General features: G+C 32.8%; 1 pseudogene; it reads left to right on the forward strand.

Moving 5' to 3' along the window:
* The first annotated feature begins 1269 nt into the window (after nt 1–1269).
* Nucleotides 1270–23815, forward strand: part of LOC149570418 (septin and tuftelin-interacting protein 1 homolog 2 pseudogene) — a 35657-nt pseudogene continuing 13111 nt past the window's right edge.

Consider the following 23815-nt stretch of genomic DNA (forward strand, 5'->3'; position numbering starts at 1 on the left):
TATACTGTGATGTTGCTTTCCGTATGTTCTTTTACTACTATGTTTCAAATGGTAGGATGTAGCTCCTTCATGCAGTTATGGTATTTGAGTGCCTAAACCTCTATTTGTGGATCTAGTACTCCCTGGTGTGGAGAAAATTCATTTTCTAGCTTTTTACCTTAATGTTTTTTGGCTTGTTTATTTGTATCCTCATGTAAAATTTTAGTTTTTCATGTGAGAGTGCAAAAGTTTGCGTGGTGTATTGATTTTGCTTGTGCGATTTATAGTGCTTCCTCACACAAAACTCCACACTGGTTATGGGTATTTTGGTTACTGGAAGAAGTATTTCCTCATGTTATTTTGTGCATTTCCTTGTGTGAAAGGTAGATCCTCACATGGCATGTTGTACTTCCTCCTGCAATTTTTTTTTTTGAAATTAAAAGCAACCAAAACAAGGGGGTCAACCCATACAAGAAAAAAGTTGGCAACCAAAACACTACCAACAGAAAACACCAGTAGACAAAAGACTAACTAAACATCAACAAAGTTCCAAATGTCTGCAAAGACCAACAAAGTTAAGAGAAACTAAGCTACAACCAAGCTGAGAAACAAGTAAACTACGAAAATCAACCTAACCAAAATTGGTATAAAAAGCCAACCTGAGTCTTAATTACAGTTGTAAACCATGAAAACCTTAACCAATAGTAAAACATAAAAAGTCTTGGATCCAAGGATCCAGTAAACTATGAAACATAATTTTCTTTTTTTCCCTTCCCTTTCACATCTTGCAAAATTTTGTTAGTTGTGTGTCCTCATATGAAAAATAGGGGGCATCTCCATTAGTTTTTGAGGAACACAATTTGGTGTTTTAAGTACACTTTGGGTTTTCTTAATTTTCCATACTTTGACAAATCTAAGATTTGTTGTTCTATTTTTGTTTTGGGTTTTCATTTCTTTGTTTGAGTGTGTCATTTTGGTAGTGGCGTTTGGAGATTTGTTGGTTTTCAAGATTGTGGTTAAGTCTTCCATTGTGATCTTTTGTGATCCTCATATGTTGAGTGTCATATACATCCATACTTGTTTTAAAAAATATCTTGGCTTGTATTGAATGTTTGTTCCAAGGATCTCTAGGTGGGGCATTACACAATGATGAGCCCTAATTGCTAACATTGCAAAAGGCCATGTGTTAGTGGGACCTACCATGTGATGTGGATGCCACATGGCATGGGGATTGCACATGTGCTAACATGGTTGGAACTCAATAAATGTTTTCCATGTGTCAATAGGAGGATGGGCCACTTGGATGGTGTAATAGTTGGGCACGAGGAACAAGGAGTGGTGGGTCGGTCACTATTGGGTGGGGTTGTGGACGATGTTGATGATGATGCTATTGGCAACACTACTATCATATTTTCTTGTAATGAGTGGCATGTAGATGACCTGTAGGCTTCCATATGGAAACTTGTGGGCTCACTCAAAATTTTAAATTATTTTTTCCTTTTTTGAAATTTCCTCATAAAACATGCTAAGAGCCGTGGTCAAAATATTTTTTTGCCTCAAATTTTGATAGAGTCTAAACGCTATATTTTTAATATGGAATGGGGGTTTTTGGCTCTTTGAATCCAATAGCACTCAGTCCGTTTAACCCAAAAATATGGAAAATAAAAAATAATATGCCTCCAACCACAACTTTGTCCAAAATAAATAAACTATATATGAAAATGGGGGTTTTTGGGCTCTTTGAGGTCCATATGGACTCAAAATGCACCAAAAAAAACAAAAACCATTCAAATTTCAACAAAAGGGGTATTTGAAACCTTGAAATAATAATAATTGAGGAGGTCCCTAGAATACCACATTTGTAGATGATATAATTCTACTAAGAGAAAGCAAATTGGAATAAGCTCAAAATTTTAAGAAAATAATAAATAATTAAATGGAAGCATTGTGTCAAAAGGTAAATGCTAAAAAATTAGGAATTTTCTTTATAAATACCAAAGAGGAAATGGAGAGAGAAATTTTTAGAATAATGGAATTCAAAAAAAGAAACTTTCCGTGCAAATACTTTGGTATTCAACTTGAAAAAGACATTAGAGAAAGTAAAGCTTGGGATACAATTTTAGAAAAAAGGGATTAAAAATTAGGAAATTGGAAAGGGAAATCGTTAACTAAAGCTAATAGAATGACTATGATCAAAGTAGTACTTTTGACCATCCCCACATATCATATGTCATGTCTACCCCTACCAAAAGGTGTAAAAAATAAATTAGACTCTAAACTGAAAAAATTCTTTTGGAAAGGTACTAGAAATTTAAAAAATTTGTTTCATAAAATGGTAAAAATAATATTGATCTAAAGAATTTGGTGGTCTAGGCATAAACAAATTGAGCAGGAAAAATGAGGTGCTAGGGGAAAAAATTATTTGGAGAGTGTTAAAGAACATAATAGTAAATGGGCCAAAATTTTATATCATAAATATTTAAATAATAGAAATCCTTTCTCCTTGTTTAGAAAAAAAAATCCTCTAAAAGGTTCATAATTTGGAGCTTTCTATTGAACTTCCACCCATTAATAGCTAATAAATTAACTTGGGATATCATTTTAGGGCAAGATGTGTTATTTTGGGAAGATTGATGAGATGGGATCCCTTCTACAAATAGTGTAACTCTACATATCAACATTTAAAAAAAACTCTTTCAATTGTGCAAGGTAAGAATGTGAGTGATTATGATGTAGGAGCATCCAATAGTGTGAAGGCAATCCTGTATCACCCAAAAATATGCTTAGTGTTAGCTTCTATTTAAAGTGTTTTCATTTCTGGATACCCATTTGGGTCAAATAAAGATTCCAACTCTCATAGCCCCACTATTGGTAATTTGGGTTAGAGTCTTTGAGCACCTTGGGATATATGCCAATGTAGAAAGTAGGTTATTTTTTAATTGAGCCATAATTATAATGAGTTAGAGGGTGCAAGTTGGAGGGATTATTATACTTAAAGCACTTCAAAAAAAAGGATTAGGGCAAGAGGATTTACGGTTTGAAAGTTATTACAGTTTTAAGTTGCCTAGAGACCTCCTAAGAGCATGTCAAAGTCAAATTTCAAGTAATAAATGGCATCGTATGGGCCCAAAAAATGGGAGATGAGAAAAGCTAGTCCATAGGGCTATAGATTGTTTGGAGATCTTTTCATAAATGTAAACTGTTTGTCAATTAGAGTCCTGAATCAAAAGTTATGCCTCCTAGAAATTGGACCACCATTTCTATATTCTTCTAATTTTACACCAACTTTTGAGGTGTTTTCTAGAACCTTCTATTTTTGTGGTGGATGCCAAATAGCATATTATAAAATGTGTTCCTAACCCTAAACCTAATTTGGGTTACTTAAGGACATTTTTAGCATTTTAAATGTAGTTTTTTAGTGGAGTTTGGAAGAAGGTACTGTGACAAGGGTTTTCTCTAGGATCTAATAACATTCTAATCCCATAGGGCATATCATGGAGTCTATTTTCATTGTATTAAATGTAGTAGTAGATCACTTCTGATAATAATATTCCCCTTTTCCTATTGCGTTCATTTTTATCTTAGGTTGTGCCCCCATCAGATTACTAAATTAAAAATTAACAATAATCAGTATGAAGAATGGCAATGGAAAACCCTAGCTAAAAAACCACTTTCATCACTGGAAAAGTACATTATTAATCAATTTTTAAAAAGTAGGCAAAAAATCATAAAGATAGGAAAGATAAATTAATTTAGGGAGCCTCAAAGGATATAAATTATAAAGTCTAACTAGGGTATGAAAAGATAATGAAATTATCAACAATGGATGAGATTAACAACCCTCTAAACCTATGTCAAGGTCATACATGTTTCCAAAAGCACATATCCTCCATTAGGATTCTTTCCAGAAGAGAATACTAAGAGCATACAAGTTTACTGGATGGGTTTTGAAGGACCATCTAACTTTGTGAAAAATAATCTGAAACTTTTGAACACTTGTTTTACAACTACCCCTTGCTAAGAATTGTTGGTATTGGTTATGAAAGAAATTAAATTGGAAATCTATATTCCTTGATAATGTTAACCTCATAATGGTTTTTGACATTTGAGTGCCAACACACTTAATCACATTCCACATTGGAAGCCGAGTACATCATGCATGCCGAGTAATCTTCATATGCCGAGTAGTTTTCAGATACCGAATGAAGATTAGATACCGAGTGAAGATCAGATACCGAGTAAAGATCAAATACCGAGTGAAGATCAGATACCAAGTAAAGATTAGATATCAAGTGAAGATCAGATACAGAGTGAAGATCAGATACCGAGTAAAGGTCAAATACCAAGTGAAGTATAAGTACCGAGTAACACAAAGTGCCGAGTGTTAACAGGTGCTGAGCTACTTAAGATGCCGAGTGATACAGTTTTGATTAAGGTGCCGAACTATCCAAGAAACAACATGTGCCGAGTATCAGCAATACTTTAGGAGCCGAGTAACTCAGTAGATCAACATAAGATTTTGAAATTGCACAAACTATGATGCAAACAGTTTTTACAGCTGATATAAGGTAAATCTCCAAGGATTTAATGATGAGATCGAATCTTTTATTTTTCCTATGCAATTTACATGCAACCAATAAGAAAAATGATGAAGGCATGCAACCAATCATCAAAAGATAAGTATTGAGCGGAAAATAAAGATTGAATATGGATCGTAGATCCATACCTAACCCTAAATTCTCAAATGTCTTTATAAGGAAGACACAATTTCATTGTAAAGAAGATGACAGGTGTGAGAAGACATACAAGGGTTCACAAGGAATTCTATTTTCAGAAGCAAGGATTATCAGATCACAAAAAAGATTCAGATCAGAGAAAGTAGAACAAGTGCCTGCATTCAGCAATCAAGGATTGTAATCAGTCAGGTTTTTGTACCTAATACTCTCTAGCAATTGTATTAGAATGAAAATCCTATGGTGATAGGTTAGCTTAACAACTATTTTGATAAATCCTTAATTAGGTGATTAAATCCTTTAACAGGGTAACACTTCATGTTAAGTGTTTGAAATCCTCTAATCAAGTCACTATTGACACAGTGTAAAGCCTTTAAAAGGGCAAACCATTAGAAGTGGTTGAACAATATTGCTGCAGTAATTTTTGTGGGTATCATCCCCACCCCATTTTTACCTTCTTATTCCTGGAGGGTTTCTGGGTTACCAAATTCCAATGTTATGAGTTATTGATGCATGTGTTTAGTTTCAAGTTTATTTGATGTATGCATGCAATTTACTTTCAGTTAAAAGTTTTATTGGATAAAATGGGATACTTATGATTCACCCCCCCTCTCATAAGTACTCTTTCCATATTTGAATATTCCAACAGATAACCTATTAACTTTTTTAAAAAGTTGGCCTAAACATGGTTATTTTGTTAGGATTAAACCATAGATAGAAATAAAAATTACATGCAAATATAACCAATATCAGAAAATAATAGATCACATAGAAAAGAACACAAGATACCAAGATTTAACATGGTTCACCCAATCCCTGGGCTATGTCCACTAAACAATAAGTTAGATATTATTATGATCCAGTGACTACAACCTGATTACAATCTGTAATCCCTTACAACTCAATACTGCTCCAAGAACCAATTTTTGCATCACAGCTATGAAACAATCCCTAACCCTAAGCCCTTTTATACATGTATTTTTACTGCTTTAGGGTTATAATTAATAATTACATGTTAGTCCAAAATCTCGATAAAATAGGGCCCAATTTTTTTTTGGAGTGATCCCCTGAGCCCTAAAGAATTTATGAAGTATGTACAGTACTTTCCTGATTAGTCACCACAAACTAACAATCTCCCACTTGGAGACCGATCCTATAGCTATGCCGCTACTCCATGAGGCTCCCACTAGATCAAACAACCTTGGACTCTACTATTCTTTCATTCATGTTTAGTCTAGAAGACCAACTAAAGCTGAAGAGGAGTTTATCTTCTCCTTTGTTACTACCTTAGTAAACATATCTGCATTTGTATGTATCTTGTCCAACTTTAACTATCCATCCTCCAAAGACCAAATGAAATGGTACTGCAATTGAATGTGTTTGGTCTTTGAATGTAGAGCTGAATTCTTGACAAGATGAATGACACTCTAACTATCTGTAAAAAAATAATTATCCTTCTGAGGATGTCCCAATTCTTCTAAGAAGAATTGAAGCCATATCATCTCCTTGGATACCTTTGTATCAACAACATACTCTGCCTCTATAGTGGATAAAGAATTAACCTTTTGTAACCTAGAAACCCAGCTCACAACTGGCCCACCAATTAGTAGAGACATAACCTATAGTACTTCACTTGGTATCAATATTTCCTGCTAAATCTTAGTCAACATAGGCCTGTAAATCAATAGTAGAGTCCCCAAAGTGTAAACACTTATTACATGTTCCTCTTAGATATCTGAGAATCTATTTAACTGCATTCCAATGCTCAATTGTTGGATGAATCATATGCCTGCTAACAACTCTCATTGCATGTGCAATATTTGGCTTGGTGCATACCATAGCATACATCAAGCTTCCTACAACTAAAACATAGGGTACCTTGGACATCTTATCCTCCATTTCTTGTGTCTTGGAACACATCTCCTTAGTCAACTTCAAATGACTAGGTAAAGGTGTGCTGACTACTTTAGCATTCCTCATAGAGAAAAGTTGCAACACCTTCTCAACATAATCAACCTGAGATAGTGTCAATTTTTTGTTCTTCCTATCTCTATGAATCTTCATACTAAGGATTTTTTTGGCTACCCCCAAATCCTTCATAGCAAATGCATGTGCTAACTGGTATTTTAGCCCCTTAATATGATCCATGTTAGACCCAGCTACAAGCATATCATCAACATATCAACATAAAATAATGTAGCTATCATCATCCAACCTCTTAAAATAAAAAAAATGATTTGAATGACACCTATTATATTGAGCCTCATACATAAAACTATCAAATTTCAGATACCATTGCCGAGATGCTTGCTTCAAGCCATACAAACTTTTCTTCAATTTGCACACTAAGTTCTCCTTACCTTTGACCTCAAATCCCTGTGGTTGAGTCATATATATCTCTTCATCCAAATCATCATGAAGGCTATTTTAACATCAAGTTTCTCTAAATGTAAATCTTTAGTAGCCACAATACTTAAAAAAGAGTACAGATAGAAGTCATCTTAATGACATGAGAAAATATCTCATCAAAATCAATGCCCTTTTTCTATTCACATCCTATTACAACTAACCTAGCTTTAAATCTTTTCTTACCTCCATCCTCTTCTTTCAACCTATAAACCCACTTATTTTGTGAAGCCTTTTTACCTCTAAGAAACTTGCATAAATCCCATGTCTTATTCTTCAACAAAGAGTACATTTCATCTTTTATTGTAGACTCCCACTGAATTTTAGTATCCACCTACATAGCTTCATCATAACATTCAGGTTCACTAGCATCAATAAGTAAAATAGAATACAACGAGGGAAATTTTTTTTTTGGAGGTCTAATTTGCCTTGTTGACCATCTAACATTCACCAGTGTGTGTGGTATTTGTTGTTGTGATTGTTGCACATCATGAGGAATGGCTGGAACATCATCTTTTGGAGTATCATCCAACACTACATAATCATCTTCTTTCTTCTCATGTTGCTGCAACAGATCTTTGTATAACACTTTCTCACTGAATATGACATCCCTACTTCTTACAATTTTAGGATTTTTGAAATTCCAAAGCCTATAAGCAAATTCATTAATGCCATATCCAGCAAATACACATTTCTTTGACTTAGCTTTTAGCTTGGTTCTACTTTTAGAATCTATGTGAAAAAATGCTTCACAACTAAAGGTTTTGAGAAAAGAATAACTCACCTTCTTACCATTCCATGCTTCCTCTAAAATACCACAACCCAAAGGAGTAGAGGGACCTCTATTAATCAAATATAAAATAGTATTAACAGCCTTCACCCACATGTGTAAGGGCAACCCAACATACAACCTCATGCTCCTTGCATGCTCCATTATAGTCTTGTTCATGCATTCAACCACTCCATTTTCCTGTAGTCCTTAGAATATTTTTTAGTCTACAAATACCATTAGTGGAACAATAATCTTCAAATTCATGGTTGCCATACTCACCACCATTACCAGATCTAAGACATTTTAGTTCTTTACCAGTCTCATTTTCAACCAAGCATTTCCATTTTTTAAAAGGTTGAAATACATCAAATTTCTGTCTAAGGAAATAAACCCATACTTTTCTAGTTGTGTCATCAACAAATGTAAGATAATAATGAGAGCCACCATGGGAAGATACCTGAGCCAGTCCCTATACATTTGTATGCACAAGCTCTAATTTCTTCTTTTTGTTTTCCTTTCCAGTCTTCACAAAACTCACTTTCTTTTATTTTCCATACACACAACTTTCATAGAAATCCATATTAACACATTTTAAACCTGATAAAACTTTCTTTGAATGAAGTCCTTTCATACTTTTCTCACTCATATGCCTAGGTCTTTTGTGCCATAATGTTATATCATAATCTATAGTAGTTATTTGTTCTACCTACTCAATTAGAGAAATTGTTCCTGAACATTCATTTTTCTCTAAAACAATTAAAGTAGAAGGAACAATATGACCTGTACAAAGATATAATGTGCCTACTTTCACACCTTTTTCTACTACAAGGGAACCTTTTGAAACCTTCCAATTTTTATCATTAAAAGTAACAACACAACCCTCATCATTGAGTTGCCCTACTGAAATTAAATTCCTACTCAGCTTTGGAACATGTTTTACCTCATGTAGTAGCCAATGATTCCCATTCTACAACTTAATCTTAGCTTTTCCCTTTCCAACAATCTAACAGGGTTCATTATCTCCCAAATAAACAAGTCCAAAATCCCCTTGGACATAATCAATGAAATAACCTCTATGAGGTGTAGCATGAAATGAAACACCAGAATCTAAAACCCATGAATCATCAACACTTTCTAAAGATAGAAGCAAAACATCCTCTTCAAATTTTCTACCACGTTTATCTCCTTGTATCCATCTGGTTTATCTCCTTCATTTTTCTTTTGATTCCAAAATTCTTTCTTTTTGTGCCCTAGTTTCCCATAGTACTAGTAGTTGTTTGGTCCTCTCGATTGAAACCTCCTCCCCTTTGACTTTCCTCTTGATTTCCCATAATTTTTGGAATTACTTCCTCTCTCAGTTGTTTTGCCCTTACTTTGTGCATTCAAAGAACTTCCTAATATAGATCCACCTGATGTTTTCCTATGAGTTTCCTCACTTAAAATAACACTGATCACATCATCATATTTTAGGGTACTAGATCTAGGAACAAAATTACTCACAACCATTACCAAGCCATTCTAGCTTTCAGGCAAAGAACACAAAATCAATAGAGCCCTAATTTCTTCATCAAAATTGATACCAATAGAATATAAATGACTAGTAATAGTATTAAACTCATTTAAATGATCTGTAACAGATCCACCTTCTGCCATTTTTCATATTAAATAAATGCTTAATGATAAATCCCTTGTTTGAAGTAGAGGGCTTTCCATACAATGTCGCTAGGGTTTTGATCAACTCTTCTATTGTCTTTTCTTTTGTAATATTAAATGCCACCAATGGTGCTAGGCATAATCAAATGCTTCCAAGTACCTTTCTATCTCTAAGATCCCATTCATCATGTGACATAGATCCTTGATTCTTGGCTTTGCCTTCCAACGACTTCCATAAATAGTCTTCCATTTTCATCTTTCATAACTAGAAGTTTTACCCATTAAACTTGTCAACCGTCAGCTTACATTCATTTGCCATTGCTCCCACTCAATCGTGAGACTTCCACTCAACCATGAGACTCCCACTCAATCGTGAGACTTTCCTGTAGAGGATAACTAAGAAAAACCTCACTCTAATACCACTTGTTAGGATTAAACCACAAACATTATTATCAATTACATAGAAATATAACCAATATTAGAAAATAATAGATCACATAAAAAGAAACACAATACACCAAGATTTAACATGGTTCACCCAATCCATGGGCTATGTCCACCATCTGATATTATTACAATCCAATGATTACAACCCGATTACAATTCGTAATCCCTTACAACTCAATATCACTGCAAGAACTAGTTTTTACATCACAACTATGAAACAATCCCTAACCCTAAGCCCTTTTATACAAGTATTTTTACCACTTTAGGGTTATAATTAATGATTACATGTCATCCCAAAATCTTGATAAAATAGGGCCCAACAAATACACATTTCTTTGACTTAGCTTCTAGCTTGCTTTTGCTTTTAGAATCTATGTGAGCAAATGCTTCACAACCGAAGGTATTCAGAAAAGAATAACTCATCTTCTTACTAGTCCATGCTTCCTCTAGAATGCCATAACCCAAAGGAGTATAGGGACCTCTATTAATCAAATATATAATAGTATTAACAGCCTCCACCCACATGTATAAGGGCAACCCAACATGAAGCCTCATGCTCCTTGCACACTCCATTATAGTCTTGTTCATGCATTCAATCACTCCATTTTTATGTGGAGTCCTTGGAACAATTTTCTATCTAAGAATACCATTAGTGGAACAATCTTCAAATTCATGGCTGCAATACTCACCGCCATTATCAGATCTGAAACATTTTAATTTTTTACCAATCTCATTTTCAACCAAGCATTTACATTTCTTAAGAGTTTGAAATACATCAGGTTTCTATCTAAAGAAATAAACCCATAATTTTCTAGTTGTGTCATCAATGAATGTAACATAATAATGAGAGCCACCATGGGAAGATACTTGAGCTAGTCCCCATACATTTGTATGCACAAGCTCTAATTTTTCCTTTTAATTTTCCTTCCTAGTCTTCACAAAACTCACTCTCTTTTATTTTCCATACACACAACTTTCATAAAAAACCATATTGACACATTTTAGAGCTCATAAAATTTTCTTTGAATGAAGTACTTTCATACCTTTCTCACTCATGTGCTAAAGTCTATTGTACCACAACACTGTATTAGAATCTACAACAACTATTTGTTCTCCCTATTCAATTGGAGAAAATGTTCCTGAATATTCATTTTTCTCTAAAAAAATTAAAGTAGAAGGAACAATATGACCTATAAAAAGATATAAAGTGCCTAATTTCACACCTTTTGCTACTATAAGGGAACCTTTTGAAACCTTCCATTTTTTATCATTAAAAGTAACTACTCAACCCTCATTACCGAGTTGTCCTATTGAAATTAAATTCCTACTCAGCCTTGGAACATGTCTTACCTCATGTAGTAGCCAATGATTCCCATTCTGCAACTTAATCTTAACTTTTCCCTTTCCAAAAATTTGACAGGATTCATTATCCCCCAAATAAGCAAGTCCAAAATCCACTTGGACATAATCAATGAAATAACCTATATGAGGTGTAGCATGAAATGAAGCACTAGAATCTAAAACCCATGAATCACCAACACTTTCTAAATATATAAGTAAAGCATCCTCTTCAAATTTTTTACTTACCACATTTGCCTCCTTCTCTCCATCTGGTTTATCTCCTTTATTTTTCTTTCGATTCCAATAATCTTTCTTTTTGTGCCCTGGTTTTTCATAGTACTAGTAGTCATTTAGTCCTCTCGATTGAGACCTCCTCCCCTTTGACTTTCCTCTTGATTTCCCACAATTTTTGGATTTACTTCCTATCTCAATCATTCTACCCTTGCTTTGTGCATTCAAAGCATTTCCTAATGTAGATCCACCTAAAGGTTTCCTATGAGTTTCCTCACTCAAAATAACATCGATCACATCATCATATTTTAGGGTACTAGATTTGAGAACAAAATTACATACAACCATTACGAAGCCATTCCAGCTTTCAAGCAAAGAACACAAAATCAAGAGAGCCCTAATTTCTTCATCAAAATTGATTCACACAAAAGATAAATGACTAGTAATAGCATTAAACTCATTTAAATGATCTGTAATAGATTCGCCTTCTATCATTTTCATATTAAATAAATGCTTCATGATAAATACCTTGTTTGAAGTGAAGTGCTTTTCATACAGTGTTGCTAGGGTTTTCATCAACTCTTCTATTATCTTCACTTTTGTAATATTAAATACCACTGATGCTACAAGGCATAATCAAATGCTTCCAAGTTTCTTTCTATCTAAAAGATCCCATTCTTCATTTGACATAGATCCCCGATTCTTGGCTTTACCTTCCAATGGCTTCCATAAATCCTTCTGATAAAGAAAGTCTTCCATTTGTATCTTCCATAACTGGAAGTTTTTCCCATTAAACCTTTCAACCCTCAGCTTACCCTTGTCTACCATTGCTCCCACTCAATTGTGAGACTTTCCTATAGAGGATAACTAAAGAAAAACCTCACTCTAATACCACTTGTTAGGATTAAACCATAGATAGAAATAACAATTACATGAAAATATAATCAATATCAAAAAATATTAGATCACACAAAAAAGAACACAATACACCAAGATTTAATATGGTTCACCCAATCCCTGGGCTATGTCCACCAAATAGCAAGTCCGATATTAATATGATCCAGTGATTACAACCTGATTACAATTTGTAATCCCTTACAATTTAATACTACTGCAAGAAACAATTTTTGCATCACAACTATGAAACAATCCCTAACCCTAAACCCTTTTATACAAGTATTTTTACTGCTTAAGGGTTACAATTAATAATCACATGTTGGCCCAAAATCTTGAGCCCTAAAGAATTTATGAAGTATGTATAGTACTTTCCTGATCAGTCACCATAATCTAACATATTCTAAGGTTTATATTAATTTATGAAAAATATCCCCTTCCATATATACTCCTATGAGAATTATGGAAAGAAAGGAATAGAAGAAACTTTTCAATGAAAAATTGAATCTAAAATCTTTTTTTAATAAATTGGAGGCTTGTATTATTAAGGTAGTTGTGTGCTAACAATATGTCACACTTCTGTAAACTATCACACTTGAGAGAACCCATGGAAGAGGGAGGCTTAAGAAGTGGCTTATAGCTTCCTATCTATGACATGCAAAGGTGCAAGAAGTGAAATTGTTTCTCTCAAATGAACCTAGCTTATGCAACCATTGCAAGGTACACCATTGAATAGAAGATTCAAAGATAGGAACAATAATTCTAGCATCCAAGAATCACTATGCAATGCAATGAAAATGAAAGTTAAACTATAATGATATGCAAAAGTCAAATTAAGTGATCAAGATGAAACTATTACAAAATTTCCAATTTAGACTAGATAAGCTAAGCTCTGAGCATAAAATAAATCTAAACTAATATGCCATAATGCAAGTGTGAAGAAGCTAAAATGAATATGCAAACATGAGAATGCACATTCTCCAAGTCTTGTAGCATAACGTTAACATGAACACAATTTATATATGAGAATGGGGAGAGAGTCCTCTCTTTTGAAGAAAAATATATGCTTCAGATCAAAAGGTAAGAGAGTCTTAATCAAGGGTGGAGGATGCATCTTGAGTGATCCATGTGAGGAAGAATCTCACGTAATCAAGATCAATGGTGGAGTTCAAAAAGGTGAGAGATGTGTGGAGGAGAATGAAGATTCCACCTACCTTGGAAAGTGTGCACCTCATGTGAGACAAAAAGCTTTTTTATTTATTAAAAAAGAAATAGTGCTTTATGTGTGCATACTTAGGATAAGTGAGAAGTGGAGAATTTTATTTAGTTAAAAGGGGGCAAGTTCTTTTAATTAAATAAGAGACTTAAGATAAAGTGGTCAAACCATAGGTTATAGTAAAATAAATAGTTTATTGAGGATTTGATCAAAGATGATTGATTTATAAATTATGGAAAAATTCTAGAAAGAGGGATAGTATTCTAGATGATCATTTTTGGGTGGTTATAGCAACTAACCGTAATCACAAAAGATCACATAAGAAGGAGGGTTCCTTTTGAGACTAAGATGCAAATATATGTAAAAATTGGTTTAAACTAATAAATTGACATATAGAAAAAATAAAACAAGATAACCAATAAATAATATAAATGAGAACCTCTTTCATTAGTATGGTCAAATTTAAATTTTGATGGGGCCTCTATAGGTAATCCAAGATGAGTAGGCTTAGGATATACTATTTGTTCAGATAACAGATCATGCCTAACTAAAAATGCTAGATATCTATAAGTAATGTCTAATAACTTAGTTGAATTAGAGTCACTGATAGAAGGCTTAACTTTAAGTAGAGAGATAGGTATTGAAAAATTATTTATCGAAGGATACTCGTAAATTATCCTAAATGCATTAAGAAAAAAAGAAACCCCAAACTATATCCTTAATTCTAAACTTGAATATGCCCTAGACATCATTGATCAATTCAAAGAAATAATCATAAAATAAATTTATAGGAAGGTAATAGAGAAGTAGATAATTTTGCTAACAAGGAGCTGATGGAGAAGAGATTTTAATAAGACAAGTTAATATTATTAGAATAAGTTAGACACTTGTTCTTGGAGAGAAATGGTTTAGATCTTTTACTATCAAAACAAGCACGTTAATTCTTTTGAGAAATTTTGTATGTCTATGTGCAAGCTACATGATTGCTTGATTTAGTTGATATAATTGAAGTTTAATGTTAATAAGTAACCTATTTTTGGTTATTCAAAACTTTTCCTTATATACTATTTGATTTTAAATTTAAATTTAAAAGGAGATAAGTTTTACATTGGATTATGAAGCACACTTCTTTTTGTTCTAACAACTAGATTGTAGGCAAGTCAGTTTTCAAGTTATATTCACAAGGAATTAACAAGAGAAAAGCTATAAAATCAGAAGAAGCAAAATAAGTGCCAAAATTGGTTAAACTACTCTGAGATATTTATGTAAGGAATACACCAAGAATACCTATCCAACTCTAATCTTTGGTTTACAATTGAGATGGATTTAAATTTAAACACAATCTTGGGCTAAATATCATTTAAATTATAAAATAAAATTATTACATGTGTGTGTGTGTAGAAATACACACACACATATATATACACATACACACACACATACACATATATGTAAATATAGATATATACATATGTATTTATACACACACACACACACATATGTATGTGTACACATATGTATATATGTATAAACACACACACATGTGTACATATATATGTGTGTGTGCATATATAAATATGTGTGTGTGCTTATAGATACACACACAAATTGTCTAATGATGACTAATCAGAATGGTTAACTACTAATCATACCAATGTATCTTATTGTTAAATTAATTTGACTGAACATACATAATTAATGATAGGAATGGAGTATAATTGGACTAATTCATGTTGTACATAATCTCTAACAAAATTATGCCAAATGTTGATAGATTTTGACTAATCATGGAATCCTAGACTCTTAGCTAGCTTAATACAACGAAGATTATCATAGTGAATGATGATAAATTCCAACCTCTAACCAAGTAGAGCCACTAACTTCTTCAAAATTTATATAGCCTCACATGTAACCATGCGTGTCACTGTGTACTATACTTTTGTAGAGCTTAATGCAACTAAATTTTTCTTCTTGTTATACTAAACTATAGATATGTAATGTTGAGTTTTCTTTTTTTGGTCTTCTATATTATCAACCTAATTTGTATTAGTGTAACCAATCAAATTGACACCACCACCCTAAACACATTTTAACCCATGTAATAAATTGTACCTTGTAGATATCATAGCACATATTTTTCTATTATCTAATGCATTAACTTTGGTTCCACCATTAATTGTCTAAGCATGTTGATTGTAAAACAAATATATGGTTATAGGAAAGATCCTACAATACAATAGTAAATTGAGAACCTCTTATTGAAGAGGTCTTGGGTTCAACTCTACCCGCGCTTAATAAATAATAATAATAATTAATCACAATACATAATAATTAATCTTGGCTTCGGCCTCTTACCATCAAAAAATAAAAATAAAAATATATGGTTATGTGTTAACTAAATACATGAGACAACCAAAAAGTTATCTATATAAAGTGGGGTCTACTTCCTTCTATTAATTTAATGCTTTAATATTCTTTCATTTGGTTATTGTAGGTGTATACATGCATCCACAATTCATCATCTTAAACTTATTGAAGATCTCTAGAGAATATCCCCATTAACTAAGGAGATTTGACCACATATGTTTTAAACCCCATCTTGAGTCTTAGAATATAGTGCATCAACCTGAAGCCTTTTATTTAAAATTATTTTCTTCTAATTTCCTATTGCATATTATTATAAGCCATGGTGATACAATTTAAAAATATATTATAAAATAAGAATGATTGATTCATCTCCTACCATACTATAGAATAGATTCAAATTTGTCTCACTCTTCAAAGAGCTCTTTCTTTGACAAGTATAAGTCTTTGTGACTATACCATTCTCTTTATAACTTTCATCCATGACTTTACCTCCCACATGTCTTAAAAACCTCTAACTATTCAATGTACACCTTCTCTTCTAAGATTCCATTTAGCAACACTTTCTTGACATCCATGTGATGAATCTTCCATCCCAATCCATGTTGCAAGTGAGATCATGAATATAATCAAAGTTAACCTAGCTTTAGAAAAAAATTATCCTTATAATCTATTCCCTTTTTCAAGAGAGCCCCTAGACCACAAATATAGCTTCAAATATGTCAATGTTTCCATCTTTACCATGCGTAATCTTATATATCCAATGGGGACTGACAGTTATGTAGTCCAATTATTTAGACACTACATACATAACTTCATTATGTTTTTAGCATAAATTATAATTATACTACTTTGGAGGAATATCCTAAGCATTAGAGAGTATATACATGTTGTATTCATGACTGCGTTTCTCATTGATGTTAACATAGTTGTAAGTTTAGTGAAGATTGCCAAAGTAACAGACATAGATCTTAGTTGTACAGAAAATATTTTGATTTTCTAGTGATGCATGGATAAGGAAATGTTCTCTACAATTTCTTGATATTAAGGCTAAATGTGCAAAGTCTAAGTCAAAAATTTAAGGAAGTTATGCTTGATTTATAGAGAGCAACACATAAACAAAGTAGTTGGAAAGTAGCTTTTGATATTTTTTTGTTATCTTTCATCTGAGATATAATCAAGAGATGCATGGTTAGATAGTAACTGAGGATAGTCTATTGGTGATTTCAATGAATAAGTAATCCCTAGTATCACACGTATAATGGTTTGTATAGACTATTAGCTGATAGTGCTATTATAATTGTGAATTAATTAATCATCTTATTATAATTGATTAGGAAAGCCTCATGACTAACTCAAAGAATTTTTTTAAAGATATGGTATCAAAGAAATATGTTTCCTTGTTTTTAAATTATGTATGGTGTTGAGATCATAGTGTGAAGTGCGAAGTACAAAAAGAAGTAGAGTGTTTGTTAAATGTGTGCAAGTGATCCAAGGGATTATTAGATGCAATTTTTATGATCTAATTGTATATGAGCAATGTTAGTATGCTAATAGAAACCAAATTTAAATAAAGCTTCTACAAACTAAACAAAATTCATAAACTTCAAGATAGACTAAGATGAACTCTCAATTGAGAATATGAGCCATTAATGGACTCTCTCAATAAGAAGCTCTCTTGTTGAGTAGCTTTATCTAAATGGATAGGATGTATGCTCAATATGCTTCCAAAGGCTTCAATGGATGATTGTGGATTTTTAGTGTGGATAGATGGCTTTAGTATAGATTTGGCTCTCAAAATAGCATTATAAATTTACTTCATGGATTGTGTTATTTTGCAAAGGGGAAGGATCCAATTTATAGGCAAGAGGCTTGAGGGATTGAGGGCTAAGATGCAAGGATGGGAAAAAGCTCATGGAGGGCTCAGATTGCATGAGAAGAGAGCAGATGGATTGTGCTTCCTTATAGCCAATCAAGGAGTGACACATGTCACATGGTGAGAGGATGGAGGAAAGGGGAAGGATGAGTCAACAAAGGAGGCTCAAGGGATAAAATTTTCATAAAGAACCTCATAATGACTTGTAAGAGCAATAAAAGGGCTTGTAAGAGTCATTTATGGCCTAGTGGGCTTCATAAAGTTTTGTGGTTGAAGATATTTGTGAGAGATACCATGAAATTCAAATTTGAGGATTTAGGGAGGTTTTAAGCTTGCTTAGGGTTGTAAAAATGATTAGAGGAAGGGTTAGAGATGGCTTAGGACTAGGCAAGTGGATGGCATGTGGATTGCAATTAATGAGGGTGGGTGAAGGAGGAGATATTTGTTAACTTTGGCTTGAGTTAGCAAGTCTTAACCCATGTTTAGAGAATGTGACAAGGTTAGGAGGGGATTAGGATTAGGGTTAAAGACATCTTCTAGAAGAGTCTAGGCTTTGGATGAGGATGAAGACTTTCTAGAAGAGTCTAGAACTTCCTAGGATAAGATTTTATGAAATAAATAAAGTTTTATTTATTTCAAGGGTTTGGGTTGAGGAGATATTTATTAAAATATTTTTAATAAACATGAGGATTAATATTTAATCTTGATTAAATATTTTGAGTTGGGATTAGGGGTAGGAAATGATGGGATTAGCCTTTAATCAAAATTAAAGAAGGATTAGAAGATTTTGGAAGAGGTTATTGGTCATAAGGAAATTGGCCAAGTTTTGGGCAAAAAATAATTTATTTATTTATTTTGGGATTTTTGGTCAATTTATTAATTAAATAATTAATAAATAAGGAAATAATGTTTAAATAAGATTTAAACATTTTTGGGAGGGATTCCTTAATTAAATATTTTTAATTAAGATAAAGGGATTTAATGGCATAAAAATAAATAAATAAATTAAATAATTAATTAATTAATAAATGATGATGTCATCAGGACTTTTTCAGAAAATAAAAATACTTTATTTTCTAAAGGATTTTTGGTCAATTTATTAATTAAATAATTAATAAATAAGAAAATAATGTTTAAATAAGATTTAAACATTTTTGGGAGGGATTCCTTAATTAAATATTTTTAATTAAGATAAAGGGATTTAATGGCATAAAAATTAATTAATGATGATGTCATCAGGAATTTTTCAGAAAATAAAAATACTTTATTTTCTAAAGGATTTTTAGGTGTCTACACTAATTACAAGATCTAAAGGAGAAAAAGTTTGGTTGAAATGATAGAGTAAGAGGAAGGAAGTACATTTTAATTCTAGTATTCTACAAGGAATAATATAGAGGTCATTTGGATAGTGGGTTCATTGGTCTTGCCTTAAAGCTATTTGGGCAGTGGGTCTAGCTATCTTCCACAACTCCTAACAGGGTTGGAATCTCCTAACCAGGACTCATATATAATGAATGCATTTATAAACTCCTAATATGGTTCATCCTCTAATAAGGAAGTTTTATATTAGTACATCATCTTGTGGGTACCAACCTTGCTAGGGTTTTCCCTCTGATCAAGGGTTTCCCTAGTCAACATAGCTGGCATTATTGTGTATGAGTATCTTGTTATAGTTTTTGATTATATTTCTCATGTGGTTATGTTCTTTTAAGCTTGATAATTGTGATAATAGTTGGATAATTGATTTAGCCCCCCCTCTCAGTTATATTGGTGGACTATATTATAACAATTGGTATTAGAGCTTCAAGTCCTTGAAGGATAAGCTTAACAACTATGGGGGATTGATGGTGAATGTTTTCAAAAAAGATAGTCCTAGATTTGGTGGGGCCAACTATGATAGTTGGAAGGAGAAGATGAAGATTCATGTGTTATGCATGGGTCTGGATTATTGGTTCTTGACAAAGAATGAGAGGACAATTTTGAAAGAAGAGAAGATTGAAGAATGCAATAAAGTAGAGAGAGATATGTTCATGTGCAACATGAGAGCTAGATAAGATTTAGTATCAGATCTTCTAGAGAATGAATAAAATTAGATAAAAACACTTCAAACATTTCATGCAATTTGGAAGGCATTAGAATCTATTTTTGAAGGTGATACACATACAAACAGAGAAAGATTACAGAATTGGATATGTGCATTTCAAGATGCTAAAATAATGGAAGATGAATCTATAAGAAACTATATTGGTAGGATATTAGATATTTTTTTTAGGAATAAAGTCACATGGTTCAACCAAAGAAGAAGATGAGGTTGTGTGGAAGATCTTGAAAAATTTGACACCACAATTCAAGAAAGTTGCTTAGATGATTCAACTACTAATATCCTACACTAAGGAGTTTACTAGGGAAACATTTCTTGGAAGATTGGAAGCAACATAAGTGGATCTAAGAAAATCAAGAGAATTGACAAGAGTAGAGATAACTGTTAGTGCCTTGAATGTTTAGCCAAGCCTGTCTAGAAGCACAATTACACATGGATATTTTTCTAGTAGTAGCAAAACAAGATCTAATGAATGCAAGAAGATTGAAGAAGGTATAACACTTCTTGGTAGAAGAGAAAAAGATGGTAAGAATATCTTTAAGTGTTGGACTTGTAATGAGTTTGTTCATTATGCATCTAAATGTTCTAAAAGAGAGAAAAAGTATAAGGGAAAGTTTAGACCTATGAGGGATAGGAATTTATTGGATGCTAATGAAGAAGATGAATCTAATGAAAAAGGTCAAAGTGAAAGTGATGATGAGCTAGGATTCATATCTATTAAGGAAGATGATCTTGATAGAGAAATTAGAGAAGAAAAGGCTCTAGTTCCCAAAGTTGAAAAGAAATATGATTGGATAATAGATAGTAGTTATTCAGATCACATGAATGGTGCTATGAATAAGTTTGTTAAATTTAGGAGCTATTATGGAGGCATCATTAGAGTTGGTAACAATGTAGCCTATCATACTATAGAGATTGGATCCATTATTTCATATGGAAGAACTAACACTGACGATGTCTATTTTGTTGATGGATTGAAACATAATTTTTTGTGTGTTGGATAGTTGGTGGTGAAAGGGTATCAATTACAATTTATAGAAAATTCTTGCACTATCAAGGATAAGGATGGTAAGATGATTAGGATTGGAACTAGGTCTAGAGGTAATGTATTTTAGTTGAACCCCAATGAAATGCATTTTTTGGTTGTTAAAGTGGATAATAGTTAGTTATGACATAGGAGATCATGTCATATAAACTTTGATAATATTGTAAAAGTTAGTAGCACACATGCAATTAGAGATCTTCCTAAGATTATCAAGCCTACTAATTTTATTTGCAAAGAATGTATTTTGGCTAAGAAAAAGAAAGTATCATTCCATAGCAAGAAGTTTACAACCACAGAGAATCTAGAGATTGTTCACATAGATCTAAGTGGTCCCTCAAGAAAAAGAGGATTCTGTGGTCAAAGATATTTCATGATTTTTGTTGATGATTTCACTAAAATGACGTGGGTTGCATTTCTTAAAGAGAAGTTTGAAGTCTTTGACAAGTTTAATATATTTAAGAATTGAGTTGAGAATGAATGTGGTGTGAAGATAAAATGTTTGAGATTAGATAGGGGAGGAGAGTTCACCTCTAGAAAGTTTTAACATGTTTTGTGAAGAGAATGGAATCAAGAGACAACAATCTTTACCTAGGACACATGAGAAGAATGGAATTACTAAAAGAAGAAATAGATCACACTATCATATTTGGGCTTCAATTGCAATGGCAGTTTGTCACAATTGAGAAAGCCACTTGTCACACATGTGGTAGTAAGAGGAATTTGTCATCGTCAGATGGGCATCAAAATTTTTCTATCACAAATTGTGATGGAATGGGCTTCCATTGCAATGTGGAAAAAAAGAAGGTGAAGAGTTCCTCTTCACACTATTAGATGTTCAACAATATACTATCACAACTACGATGGCCTACAATTTCAGCTAGCCATCGCAGGTGTCAACAACGTTGTTTTAGCCCCTATGGGCATCCAGTGGAAGGGATGTCACAATTACAATGCTGTGTGATGGAAATGATGTTGGAGCAATAACCATATATCAACAATTGCCATTGCAATGGTGATAATCATGCGATTATAATGCTATTAAAACGATGGCTACCCATCAGAAAAGCTATCATAATTGTGATAGATTCTTACATTGTCAGAAATAAATATAATTATTTGCAAATATCTGCACAAATTACATAATCATGCTCTATATAGATTATGTAATCATGCTCTGTATGGATTACATAATCACACTTTGCATAGATGGCTATCATATTTTCTTTTGTACAAATGTTACAAAGATCTTCTTGATTGAATCCTTGATAAAACTTGAAATAATCTCAACTATATATTAATTAATCAAACAAAAATTACCAACTTCATACATTGCAACTAAATTTCATAAATCAATGAGTTTGACTATGGCATCCTTCTGCATTGCCTAAAACCAAGAGATTCACATAGTTAGTTGTCATACTATCATAGGTTAATATTGAGCTTCACTTGGTTCTAAGAATACTTTAATATTCTCTACTAATCAAGGCCAACCATGTGAAAGTACAAGCTCATTTGGCCCCACCCACTCCCCCAACATCTAAATTCCCCATTAACATCTACAATATTCAAGAAATAATCAAATTTAAAAGTATAAAAAAGGTTCCAGACCTTCAAAAGTGACATCATTTTCCCATCTTCTAGTGTATTTCATTTTTCTGTTGCAACCAAAATAAGATTCTGCCACTTTGAATTGACAATTCATGTGGAACTATGTTCTATATGCATGGACAAAAGGAGGAGTTGGAAAAACCTAGTACGTTTACATTTATTTAATAGGTCTATACAAACCTCTAACAAAAATTAAAACTTGTTGGGTTTTTTTCAGCATCACATTCTATCGTATGCATATGATTTGAGATTGCATATTGAACTATGGCACCCTTTTGCATTGCCTAAAATCAATAATTTCACATAGTTAGTTGTCATACAATCATAGGTTAATGTTGAACTTCACTTGGTTTCAAGAATAGTTTAATATTATCTACTAAGAAGAGCCAACCACGTGAAGGTGGAAGCTCATTTGGCCTCACCCACCTCTAACATATAAATTCCTCATTAACATCTAAAATCTTTAAGAAATGATCAATCTTCAAAGTATAAAAAAAGGTTCTAAAACTGTAAAAGTGACATAATTTTTCCATCTTCTAGAATGTGTCATTTTTTTGTCACATCCAAAATAAGAATCTACCACTCTAAATCGAAAGTGCATGTGCACTTGTGTTCTATATACATGGACAAGAGGAATAGCTGAAAAAATGCAGCACAATTACATTAATTTAATAGTTTTATTAAGTTTTTAAAATTATAGACCATCATGAACATTAGAACTCTAGTTTCTATGGCCAATAGAATGTTCATGATGGTCTATAACTTAAAATACTCAATTAAAGACCTCTAAGAAAAATAACAAACCTATTGCTTTTTTCAGTTGCACTTGATGTTGTATGCATATGAATTGAGATTGCATTCTAAACTATGATCTCCTTCTACATTGCCTAAAACCAAGAGATTCACATAGTTAGTTTTCATGGAATCATATAAGACTAATGTTGAGCTTCACTTGGTTTCCAGAATAGTTTAATATTCCCAATAAGTAGGGGAATGAGCCTCATGAGTGAACTTATAAAGCCTTAAAATAGTTAAGTGCTACCTAACTATGTCCAAGGCATCGACACACTAGAGGCATACTCTGCCGACCATGCTGCCTACATACCCTTATCCACGGGATCAAGATACTTGAACTACTCACTCTAATGA

Source organism: Cupressus sempervirens, chromosome 3 (genome assembly GCF_028749045.1).
Source record: "Cupressus sempervirens isolate cs-2001-9-10 chromosome 3, ASM2874904v1, whole genome shotgun sequence".
NCBI classification, from domain to species: domain Eukaryota; kingdom Viridiplantae; phylum Streptophyta; class Pinopsida; order Cupressales; family Cupressaceae; genus Cupressus; species Cupressus sempervirens.